Raw genomic sequence first — 11,947 nt, forward strand, 5'->3', positions numbered from 1 at the left:
TGATTTGTATTTTCCATGTTGAATTAGTGGTTGCAAACACTAATTTGTGCCTATTTGACTTGGGTTCCTCTTGAGAAAGTGAACTTAAGTCTAGGAAAATCAGTTCAACAAGGAATTGGGGTATAATCAAGAGATTGATAGCCCCAATTAAAGGATTAAACCTAGAGATAGTAATACCCGACTTGAGCCTAAATTGCTTGCACAATTTTGACACCCAATTGGTCTTGAGAAAGTCAATTAGGACAAAGTCACTCAAGCTACCGAGAGGTATAGAGTGAGTAAATATGTGCATTGGCTATATCACAACCCCCAACATAACGTCTTTGCCTTAGGCTTTAGATCCCTTCAAGTAGTCACCTAGGAGAAAGTCACTTCCCTAGTGCCTTTTTAACTAATTAGAAAACCCTACAAGCAATCATTCTTAGTTTAATTTAGCTTATTATTAGCCTAAATATTAGAAGCAATATTCAACCAAAAAATGATTGGAAGAGTAATTAAGAGCAATTACGCATATCTAGTTTAGATAGGAATCCAATTCCCACTTCTAGCTCCATGTGGATTCGATCCCGACCATCTCGGGTAAAAGCTGCTTCGACTGCTCTCGCTGCTTCGTAGTGGTGTAGGGTTGGCTCCGATCACTTTTTGGTGTCGTTGCCGGGGAGCTAACAATTTTGGCTATCTATCTAAATAGTTTTGTGTATTATTCTTCTTTCCTTCTGCGTTACTAATTTCTGTGTCTCACAACTTCAGGTACTAAATGGCAGCAAACAATGCACCTCTTGGAGATCTTCCGTCGGGGGAGGAGGTAGATCACAACATTGATGATGAGGTTCCTATTATACCTCAAGGACAAAGGAGAGGCCACCAGGCCAATGATGATATTCCAAACACTCCCTCGCCACCTCCAAGAGTGGCTTCTCGAGTGTTTCCCAACCAAGGATATGCTAGTGCAATTGTCCCACCTCGGATCCAGGCAGACAATTTTCAAATTACAAATGTGATGTTGACATTGCTAGCGCAGCGAGGGTATTTCACGGGTGCTGCCAATCAGAATGCTTGCAAACATCTCAAGGGTTTCGTGGATACCTGTTGGAGGAGCAAGCAAACTAATGTGTCAGAGGATGCACTTCGATTGAGACTATTCCCTTTCTCACTTAGAGGGATGGCTTGAATGACTTCCCAACCATTACATCACTACTTGGGATGAGTTGGTGTATAAATTCATTACAAAGTTTTTTTTGCCAAGGCATATGGCAGCATTGAGAGATGAGATCTTAGTTTTCAAGCAGGAGCCCACCGAACCATTATGTGAGATATGGGAGCGATATAGAACTATGGTAAAGGAATGTCCCAACAATGATATGACTGAGGCAATGATACAATAGACTTTTTACTGGGGCATTAATACAACAAATCAGTGCATAGTGAACCGACTTGCTGGGGGTAATTTCATGAAGTTGTCTTATGATGAGGCATGTGACATTCTTGACGAGATGGCTGACACGTCCTTCGCTTGGCAAAGTAGAGCTAATGTGCCACAGGGTGACCCCACGGTCACTCACTTGCACAAAGAGCTCCATGATCATGGGCAGGCTATAGTAGACCTGGCAACAATAATAAACCAGCTAGTGAAGGCATAGTTACAACAGGTTCAAAATCCGCGCCAAGTAAATGCTATGGAGGGTGTCAACATGCTAGTGAAAAAAAGAAGACAAAGAGGTCAACAGAACCAAGGGAGTTCGGATCAATATGACAATGATTGTGGTAGATTCCAAGATGATGGTTATGATGGGCAGAATGAACAGGTGCAATACGTGAACAACTATCAAGTCCAAGGGGCAATTCTTCCAACCAACAACAATGGAGACCCCAACGCAATTGGGGCAATCAAAAACAACAATGGAATAGTAATTGGGGGAACAACAACCAAAATTCCAATTGGGGCAATCAGAACAATAATCAGAACAATCAGGTAATTGGAATGGCAACAACAACAACTGGGGTGGTAACAACAATTAGGGTGGTTGGAACAATGGCAATCAAGAAAATCGGGGGCAAGGCTTTCAAAGGCCCCCAATGTATCAACAACCGAATAATCCACCCCATTTCCATCCCAAGGTCTTAGATCTTCTACCAATGAAATGGGGAGAATTGAAATGATGTTTGAACAAATGATGAAAAAGAATGCGGACTCTGATGCTCAGTTGGTTTCCCACAATATTTCAACCAGAAGCTTGGAGGTTCAATTAGGCCAAATCTCGCAATCCTTGAATACTCGCCCTAAGGGGGATCTACCAAGTGATACAATAGTTAACCCGAAGGGTGGGAACAATCATGTTATGGTGGTAACTACAAGAAGTGGACAAGGCGGTGATGTGAATGCGTCCAAACAAAAAGAAATTTTGAGTGCTGAAGTTGAGTTGCAAGAAGATAAGATTCCTTTGGTGTTTGAAAATGTGATTGATGAGAATGTGAATGAGGAAGTGAGGATTGATATTCAAGATGCCAAGGTGGAAACTCAGAATGACGCGAACCCGTCAAGGGAATAAGTAATAGACATGCCAGAAATGGATGTTCCTAAAAGGCTCACGAAGCAGAAAAATAAGAATCAGTTTAACCTCCACCTTATCCTCAAAGGCTCACGAAGCAGAAAAATGAGAATCAGTTTAAAAAGTTTATTGATATGATGAAGAGCTTATCCATTAATGTGCCTTTGGTGGAGGCTCTAGAACAAATGTCGGGCTATGCTAAATTCATGAAGGACTTGGTGACAAAGAAAAGATCCATGGATTAGGAAACTATCAAGATGACCCTCCAAGTTAGTGAAATAGTGCACTCAGTGGCCCCGAAGCTAGAAGATCCCGGTGCTTTCACCATTCCTTGCACCATTGGGAGTGTGGACGCCGCAAAAGCTCTATGTGATTTGGGGGCAAGTATCAACTTGATGCCCTACTCAGTTTTCAAGACTTTGGGTATTGGGCAACCGAGGACGACTTCCATGAGATTGCAAATGGTGGATAGAACTATGAAGAGACTATTGGGTATCATTGATGATGTTCTTGTCCGGGTGGACAAATTTATCTTGCCGGCTAATTTTTTGATCTTGGATTGTGAGGTAGATTATGAGATTCCAATCATATTGGGAAGACCTTTCCTTGCTACCGGGAAGGCCTTAGTTGATGTGGAAGCAGGGGAACTCACCTTCCGGGTAGGTGATGAGAAAGTGGTCTTTCATGTGTGCAAATCAATGAAGCAACCCAACAGTTCTGAAGTGTGCTCTTTTGTGGACCTTGTCACAGCAATGATAATTGATGATACTAGTGCAATGATCAATGTGGAGGACCCTCTAGAGGTAGTATTATTGAATCTTGATGTACATGAGGATGAAGGCCAAGTGGAGTGGTGAATGCTTTACATGGAATGGGTTCTTACTCTTATGAGTCTAGGGAACTCTCTTTGGATCTTGAGAATAGGAAGACTCCACCAATAAAACCTTCAATCGAGGAACCTCCGGTGTTGGAGTTGAAGTCGTTGCCTCCATACCTCAGGTATGAATTCTTAGGCCCTAGTTCAACTTTGCCAGTTATTCTTTCCTCTTGTCTTACTAACATGTAGATTTATGTCACATTGGCGATACTTCAAAAACGGAAGAAGTTAATTGGATGGACCTTGGCTGATATTCAGGGGATTATCCCCACATTCTGTATACATAAGATTATTCTGGAAGATGATGCAAAGCCCTCCTTGGAACATCAAAAGAGGTTTAACGAGGCAATGCAAGAAGTTGTGAAAAAGGAGGTGATCAAGTGGTTGGATGCCGAGGTTGTGTACCCCATCTCTGATAGCTCTTGGACTTCGTCGGTGCAATGTGTGCCGAAGAAGGGTAGTATGACCGTGGTTACAAATTCGCAGAATGAGTTGATTCCAACAAGGACTGTCACTGGGTGGAGGGTATGCATGGACTACCACAAGCTGAATAAAGTGACCCCCAAGGATCACTTTCCATTGCCTTTTCTTGATTAGATGTTAGATCGTTTTACTTGGCGTGCCTTCTACTATTTCTTGGATGGGTATTCTGGATACAAGCAAATCTTGATTGCTCTAGAAGATCAGGAGAACACCACATTCACTTGTCCATATGGCACCTTTGTCTTTTCTAGGATGCCTTTTGGGTTGTGTAATGCACCGGCTACATTCCAGTGGTGTATGATGGCCATTTTCACCGATATGGTGGGAGATATTTTGGAGGTGTTCATAGACGACTTTAGTGTTATGGTTGATTCATTTGATGAATGTATGAAAAATCTTGATAGAGTGTTGGCCCCTTTTGAAGAAACCACTTGTTCTTAATTAGGAGAAATGACATTTCATGGTTAAGGAGGGCATAGTTCTTGGGCATAAAATATCAAATCATGGTATAGAAGTGGAAAAAACAAAAATTGATGTGATTTCAAGGCTCCCTCCCCCTACTTCTGTCAAGGGAGTTAGAAGTTTTCTTGGGCATGCGGGATTCTACCGGAGATTTATCAAAGACTTTTTGAAGGTCGTGAATCCCTTATGCAAGTTATTGGAAAATAGATGCCAAGTTCATGTTCGATGAGAGATGTATGCAAGCCTTTGAACTTCTCAAGCACAAGTTGACCACCACTCCTATTATTACCGCACCCAATTGGAGCTTGCCTTTCGAGCTTATGTGTGACGCGAGTGATGTTGCTGTTGGGGCGGTCTTGGGTCAAAGATTGAACAAAATGTTTCATGGGGTGTACTATGCGAGCAAGACAATGAATGATGCTCAAGTGAACTACACGACGACTGAGAAAGAGCTTTTGGCTATTGTGTTCGCGATGGAGAAATTTCGGCCGTATCTCATGCGTGCCAAGGTCATAGTTCATACCGATCATGCCGCACGCCGGTACTTGATGACGAATAAGGATTCTAAAGCTAGACTGATGTGATGTGTCTTCTTACTTCAAGAGTTTGATTTGGAGATTGTGGACCGGAAGGGTAGTGAAAAACAAGTGGCGGACCACTTGTCCCGCTTGGAGGAGGAGGGGAGGCCTCGTGATGGCCTAGAGATCAATGATTCATTTCCCGATGAGCAACTCCTTTCGGTGTCGGTGAATGGTATGCCATGGTTTGCGGACGTTGCTAATTTTCTTGTAACTGGTATAATCCCGTGTGAGCTCTCTTATAACCAAATAAAGAAGCTCAAATGAGATAGTTTGGACTTCTATTGGGATGAGTCATATTTTTTCAAGATCTACACGGATGGTGTGATCCGAAGGTGTGTACCGGAGGAAGAGCAATTGAGTATCTTAGAGGCTTGTCATTCCTCTCCCTATGGTGGCTATCATGGCGGGGCGAGGACGACTTCAAAAGTTCTTAGTTGTGGGTTTTATTAGCCAACTTTGTACAAAGATGCAAGTGAACTTGTGAAGAGATGTGACGAATTTCAAAGAGCGGGTGGAATTTTGAAGAAAGATGAGATGCCTCTCAATAACATTCTTGAAGTTGATATTTTAGATGTATGGGGCATTGATTTTATGGGCCCGTTTGTTAGCTTGTGTCGGAACACATACATTCCTGTGGCGGTTGACTATGTTTCAAAGTGGATTGAAGCCGTGGCTTTACCCAACAATGAGGCCCAGAGTGTTGTTGTGTTTCTTAAGAAAAGTATTTTTACTAGGTTTGGCACTTCTCGTGCAATCATAAGTGATGGGGGTTATCATTTTTGTAATAGAGATTTTGACACTTTGCTTGCAAAATATGGTGTCAATCACAAAGTTTCTACTCCTTATCATCTTCAAGCGAGTGGCCAAGTTGAAGTCTCAAACAGGGAAATCAAGAGTATATTGTCAAAGACGGTCAATTCTAATAGGACCGATTGGTCAAAGAAGTTGGATGATGCTCTATGGGCTTATAGGACTGCTTACAAGACATTAATTGGTATGTCTCCGTATCGGTTGGTATTTGGTAAAGCTTGCCATCTACCGGTTGAGTTAGAGCACAAGGCCATGTGGGCTTTGAGGAAGCTGAATCTTGAATGGGATGTGGCAGCAAATCTTCGTGTAGAGCAGCTTAATGAACTTGATGAATTCTGATTGCATGCCTACTCCAATTTGTCCTTGTATAAGGACAAGATGAAGTACCTCCATGATAAGTATGCTCGTGGCAAGGAGTTCAAAGTGGGTGATTTAGTTCTCTTGTTTAATTCTCGGTTACGTCTGTTTCCGGGAAAGCTTAAGTCGAAATGGAGTGGACCTTTTGAAGTGGTGTTTGGGACTCTATTTGGTGCACTTGACTTGAAGAATAAAAATGGGGAGATTTTCAGAGTTAATGGGCACAGGGTCAAGCACTACCTAGGCAAGATTGATGAACGCCATGTGGTGGCCCTACTCCATCTAAAGTTATTTGATGGTAACTTGCGTCGTGCCGCGATATTAAATTAGGCGCTTCTTGGGAGGCAACCCATGTGTCTTTCTTTTTGCTTTTCTTTGATTTTCTTTGCAGTATAGGATTTTCTTTTGGACTAATTGATTGTGCAATGTTGTAGGATTGGTTGATGCGGTGCAGGACCAAGTTGGGAAAAATGTGCACTATCTGAAGTTTACACTACGGTCGCGTTGCATTTCTTGCAACCGCAAAGGCCTTAGTGTGGGGGCAATATTTCAATGCGGTTCGTAGAGTTGATTGGTCAAGAATGGGGTTCTCTAAAGTTTGTCACCGTGACCGCAATGCAATTTGTGCAGTCCGCGGTGGACCGCTGCGGCCGCATTGCATTTCTTGCGGTCCACAATGGGCGTCTCCCCAGTACCTCTTGATTCTGAGTACCGCGGACTGCAGTGCCATTTTGTGCGGTCCGCGGTAGGTATGTACTGTGGGTGCCAGGGTCCTTTTCTATAAATAGGACCTCAAGCCCTCATTTCAAACTTTTCGATCCTTTGCTCTCAATAGTAGAAAAAAGTACTATTCATTCAAGCCCTAATTGCACAAATTACAATCTATTTTCAATCATCTATGTTGCATCTCACTAACTGGTAATCTTAATATTTTTTCTTAGTTTTAACTTTGTTATTTTCTTTTAATTAGCTAGTTTTTCTTCTTTTTCCTCCCTATTCTTTAAATTGTTGCGTAAGTTTTGCTTAATAATATTTAAATTAGGCTAATTAGTTAAAAATACTGATTAAACACCTAGGGGATCAATAATATGTGATTTTAAGTTAAATTGAGACGAATATTTGAAACCCTAGGTTGGTATTACTATTCTTGGCGTACCGCAGTTCGCGATGGTATTTTGTGCAGTTCGCGGTGCTTCTCTGTGGTTTGCAATTCCAATTTGTGCAGAACACGATGGTATGACTTCAGAAAGGTTGAAAGTTAAGGACCGCGGCCGCGGTGGATTTTGTGCGGTCCGCGGTGCCTTAATGCAGACCGCAATATCATTTTGTGCGGTCCGCGGTGGCCTTTATCAGAGAGTGGTTAGTTTGACCCCCACCTCAGTGTGGATCGCGGTGTATTTTGTGCGGTCCGCAGTAGCTTCTTTGCGTCCACACTTTATTTTGTGCGGTTTGCGGTCTTCAATTTTGCTTTTCATTTTGAACTGTCTGCAATTTTATTCTGCACTACTTTATCTGATACTGGGATACTAACAAGAACAAAATGCATTCTCCTTGTAGATAATGGTGAAATCACGAGGCAGAGGCGATAAACAGACAGGGAATGGAGAGTCCTCCCGGGGTAGGGGACGAGGCATAATTAGATTGACCCCACAAGCCCGACAAGCTATTAAGGACATCAAAAGAATCATAAGGGTTGCTGATAGAGCTACTTCCTAGTTGGGAAGTGAGTATATGCCCTCCCAAGAGGCATCCGACTCCGTGCCAGAATATGTTCCTAACTGGCCGGAGAGGCCTAGATTAAGAGATACACCTCCGGGCACCCCTACTGCCCAAGCGTCAGTGCAAAATTTCTTCTGAGTCGTCTGAGAGCTCAGCTGCGGGCAGTGACAATTCCTATTCTACCTCACCTATAGCTTCACTATCCGGTGAGGATCCCGTAGATGAAGAAGGGGGGTGAGCCCCAAGTAGGAGGAGTAGAGAGAACCAGGAACTCGGAGGCATGGCAAAATAGGTTTGTGAGTGAAGTGGCCTACCACAAGTTCAGAGAATGGTGGCCCGAGAGGAAGTTGATACCTAAGCGGCAGTTCATTACAAAGGACATTTTACCTCACAACCCCAATATGCTGAGGCAGTTCAGAGAGAGAGCAGGCTGGGACTATTTCATAGGCCATGTTGAGGATGCAAATGAGCACTTGGTGAAGGAGTATTACACGAATGTTGCCCACATCAAAAAGGGTACTACATTGACCAAGGTGCGAAATTTGAAAGTAAAGTTTGATGTTAATGATCAATGACTACCTGGGCTTCTCGGAGGAGGATGAGGCATTGTACTTAGAAAATGTGGCATTGAGTAAGGCTACTCATCCTTGGTTAGCAGAGTACTTGGCAATCCCAAGTACTACCCCAGCTTGGTTGACCACGGGAGTAAAAATTCTGAGGAGAACCCTGAACTTCGAAGCAAAAGGGTGGGAGATATTTGTTTGTAGCAGGATAGACCCCACCACTCACAACAATCTCTTCCTATCTCCCGGGCTATATTGGTGGCATCTATCATGATGGGGTACCCGATCAACATCGGAAATGTGATGTCCATGGTGATTACGCGGGTGGTGAATGAAGGTGATAGATCCTACCCCTTCCCAAATTTCCTGACCATGTATTTTGAGTATCAAAATGTAGAGAAGAGAAGATTTGATGTGAAAGTGAAACCCAAGGCACCTTTCTCCTGGTACAACACCAAGGGTCGTGACAACCCCAAGGACCCTAAAGGCAAAACCACTACCTCTACTGGCCAGTCTGAAGCGCCAGTAGTAGTAGTGACCCCTACTCAGCCTCCTTCAGCCACCCAGACATGGTCCCAGGACCCTTCACTTCTACAGTTCCAAATATCCCCTCATCCACAGAAGATTCTTTGATTGCCCACCGCTTGAGCTAGACCCTCGCCAGTATCAACAACTAGATGCAGGCAGCCACTTCTAAGCCGTCTGTACTTTCTACTTTGTAGCAGCCTAGTCTGCACCTCCTCAGCCACAGGTCCCACAGTCAGCGGAGGACACTCTCAAGGAGCTTCTAGAGAACCAGAAGAAACTTCTGAAGAACCAGTAATTAATATTGGATGCTGTGGGTTCACATGGAAAAGCATTGAAGGAGTTGACCAAAGAAACAAAGAAATTGAGAAAGACTCGGATCCAAGGAGTCGGTAAAAGAGTTGAGGGTGGAGGTGGAGAAATTGAAAGTTGATCACTTTCCTTTGGATCTTTTATTGCATGACCCGACTCCAGCAACCCAGCTTGAGCCGGAGCAGGAAACAGAGAGGCCAGCCAAGAGGAAGAAGGTGATTACCCATGCTGATGATGCTTTTATAGAGTTGGAGGACCCGTAGGGAGGTTCCTCTAGCCAGCCCCAGATTCCAGTACAGGCCTATGACTCAATACAGGCCCAGGTCCCAGTAGAGACATAGGTTATAGGGAGCCAGTCACAGGTTCCCAAGCAGTCCGAGGACCCAGGGACCCAGACTCATGATCCTATGCAGACGGAGGGCCAATAGGGAGTTTCTTTTTAATCTCTATCTTTTCTTGTGCTTATTTTGGTTAGTTAGAATTGAGGACAATGCTAGCTTTAATTTGCGAGGGTAGCCCTATTTGGATGATTTGGGTTGTATATATGACATTACTTTCTTTTTATGCTTTCTTTTTACTTTTGGTATGTACATAATTTTATCATTTTATTGCACTTTTCGTACTATTTACTTTTGGTCTGTATATAAAGTTACGTTCTAATGTATATATTCATTCTTCCTTATGTATATTCGACTAAATCTCCTCTTGTATATATTCATTTTAATTTCCGCATTTTTCCTTTCATAGCTTCTTATTTTATTTTCGCAGCTTCTTGTTTTGAATTTTTGCGTGCAATAAGATTTTGGTTTTCTTAATGCCACAGTTCTTTCCAAAGGTGGAATTTGTGTGAACCGGGTGGCTCTTCCCGATGATGGATGGCATGACAACCTTCTTAAGGGTTTGAGTCTGTTTTCTATTTTTTTTTTGTGTAAATAGTAGCTAGTGAGTAATGGTGCCTCATGCAAAGCTTCACTTGGGCCTAACACATTTGCCTTTGATCCTATGGTCAAAAACAAATTGTTGTGTATAAGATGGTGAAAGTTGTGACCTTGAGACTCTTGTGTTGGCCGATAATCATCAAGTGGTTTTTTGGGACATTGTGTTGCTCAAATCTTAGCTATGGTTGTTGTGGGCCCCCGACTCTATCTCTTTAGCAATCCCATAGCTTGTGTGGTGAGAATTTGAATTGCAAGTCCAAGTCCCGAGCCATTAGTCTAGCACTTGCCCTGAATATTTGTCTACGCGAAATTCTAAGTGTAGCTTGACTTAAGATGTGATTATAGGCTCTCCTTGATCCGAATAATATTTTGAAAAATTCCATTAGCCTACCAATGATAATATCCCTAGTCAACCCTTTTGAGCCACAAACCTTTTTCTTTCAAAAACCATGATACAAGCCTTTACCCGTTCTAAATAAAAGACCCTCTCTTGGCACCCTATCTTTCCTTAGCACAAGGCAAAAGAATAAGTTTGGGGAGAGAGACGGGGAATGAAACAAAGTGGAAAAAGGTACAAAATGAAGAAAAGGAAAGGCAATTAAAAAGAAAGAAAATAAAAAAGACAAAAAGATTGATCAATGTAGAAAAAAATGAAGGGATTCAATAAAAGTAAAGAGATGAAAGGTGTGGAAAGTTGAGAAAGGAGAAAAGGTTTGAAATGAGCAAGAAAGAGTGACGGTGTGTCTCTCTAACCCCTCAGAAAGAACTTAATGACTCAAAAAGTCAAGAGAATGTATGCCAAAATGAAGCAAATGAAGTGCTTAAGAGAAGGTGGAACCTACCTAGACCAAATATTTCCTACCCTAAACCAAAAACCTTTACCATATCTCCACAAAAGCCCTATATGATCTTGAGTTGAATGAAGCTTACATTAGTGGTGACTCACATAAGGGGCAAGCTTATGGTACTTAGAGCCGGACTTGTGACCTTTCTTTGAGAGAGATGAGTGTGTTTCCACTAACCTCGTTCTAAGTGCTACAATATAAAAGTGAGGTTTGCTTAGAGAGAGTTGAGGAGTATGAGTTTTGGTTCCACAATGACCAAAGTAGTAGAAAGAGTTTCTTTGATGAGTTGAGTTAACTCTTGATGCTCTTGTGTCTCACTAAATCCATGGTGTTTAGAAGGTCGAATGTTGTTAATGATTCATTTGAAATGAGGGAAATTGTTAGTCCCAATTGATTCTAGATGGGCTCACTTAAGGGCAGCTGAATTTTCTTGGATTTACTCTTAAGAGGTGGGTCTTATTTTGTTTGCTTGAGGACAAGCAAAAGCTTAAGTTTGGGGGAGTTGATAACTAGGGATTCTAGCCCATTTTACACTCTTTTTTACTTGAGTTTTGATTAAAAATGTATACAAAATAGTTCCAAAGGCTTACATGTTGTACTTTGTTGCAGAGTTTGGCCAAAAAGGTAACAATTAGTCAAAACCAGCTCAAAAAGGAGTGAAACATGCACAAGTACCAAGAACAAGTCCAAGCACAATTAAAACAGATCCACTGCAGCCGCAATCCATTTATTGCGGTCCGCAGTAAGGAGAATCAGAGAGGTGCACTTTTGGAGCCTAAGGCAATGCGGACCGCAGAGGATTTAGTGCGGGCGCAGTGGCCTCTTTGCGGCCGCAACCCATTTTGTGCAGTCCGCAAAGATGGGGTTCAGAGAGTTGGGAATTTTGAGATCAATGCCAATGCAGTCCGCGGTCCTTTTTTGTGCGG

The sequence above is a fragment of the Nicotiana tabacum genome, chromosome 3 (genome assembly GCF_000715075.1).
Source record: "Nicotiana tabacum cultivar K326 chromosome 3, ASM71507v2, whole genome shotgun sequence".
Classification (NCBI taxonomy): domain Eukaryota; kingdom Viridiplantae; phylum Streptophyta; class Magnoliopsida; order Solanales; family Solanaceae; genus Nicotiana; species Nicotiana tabacum.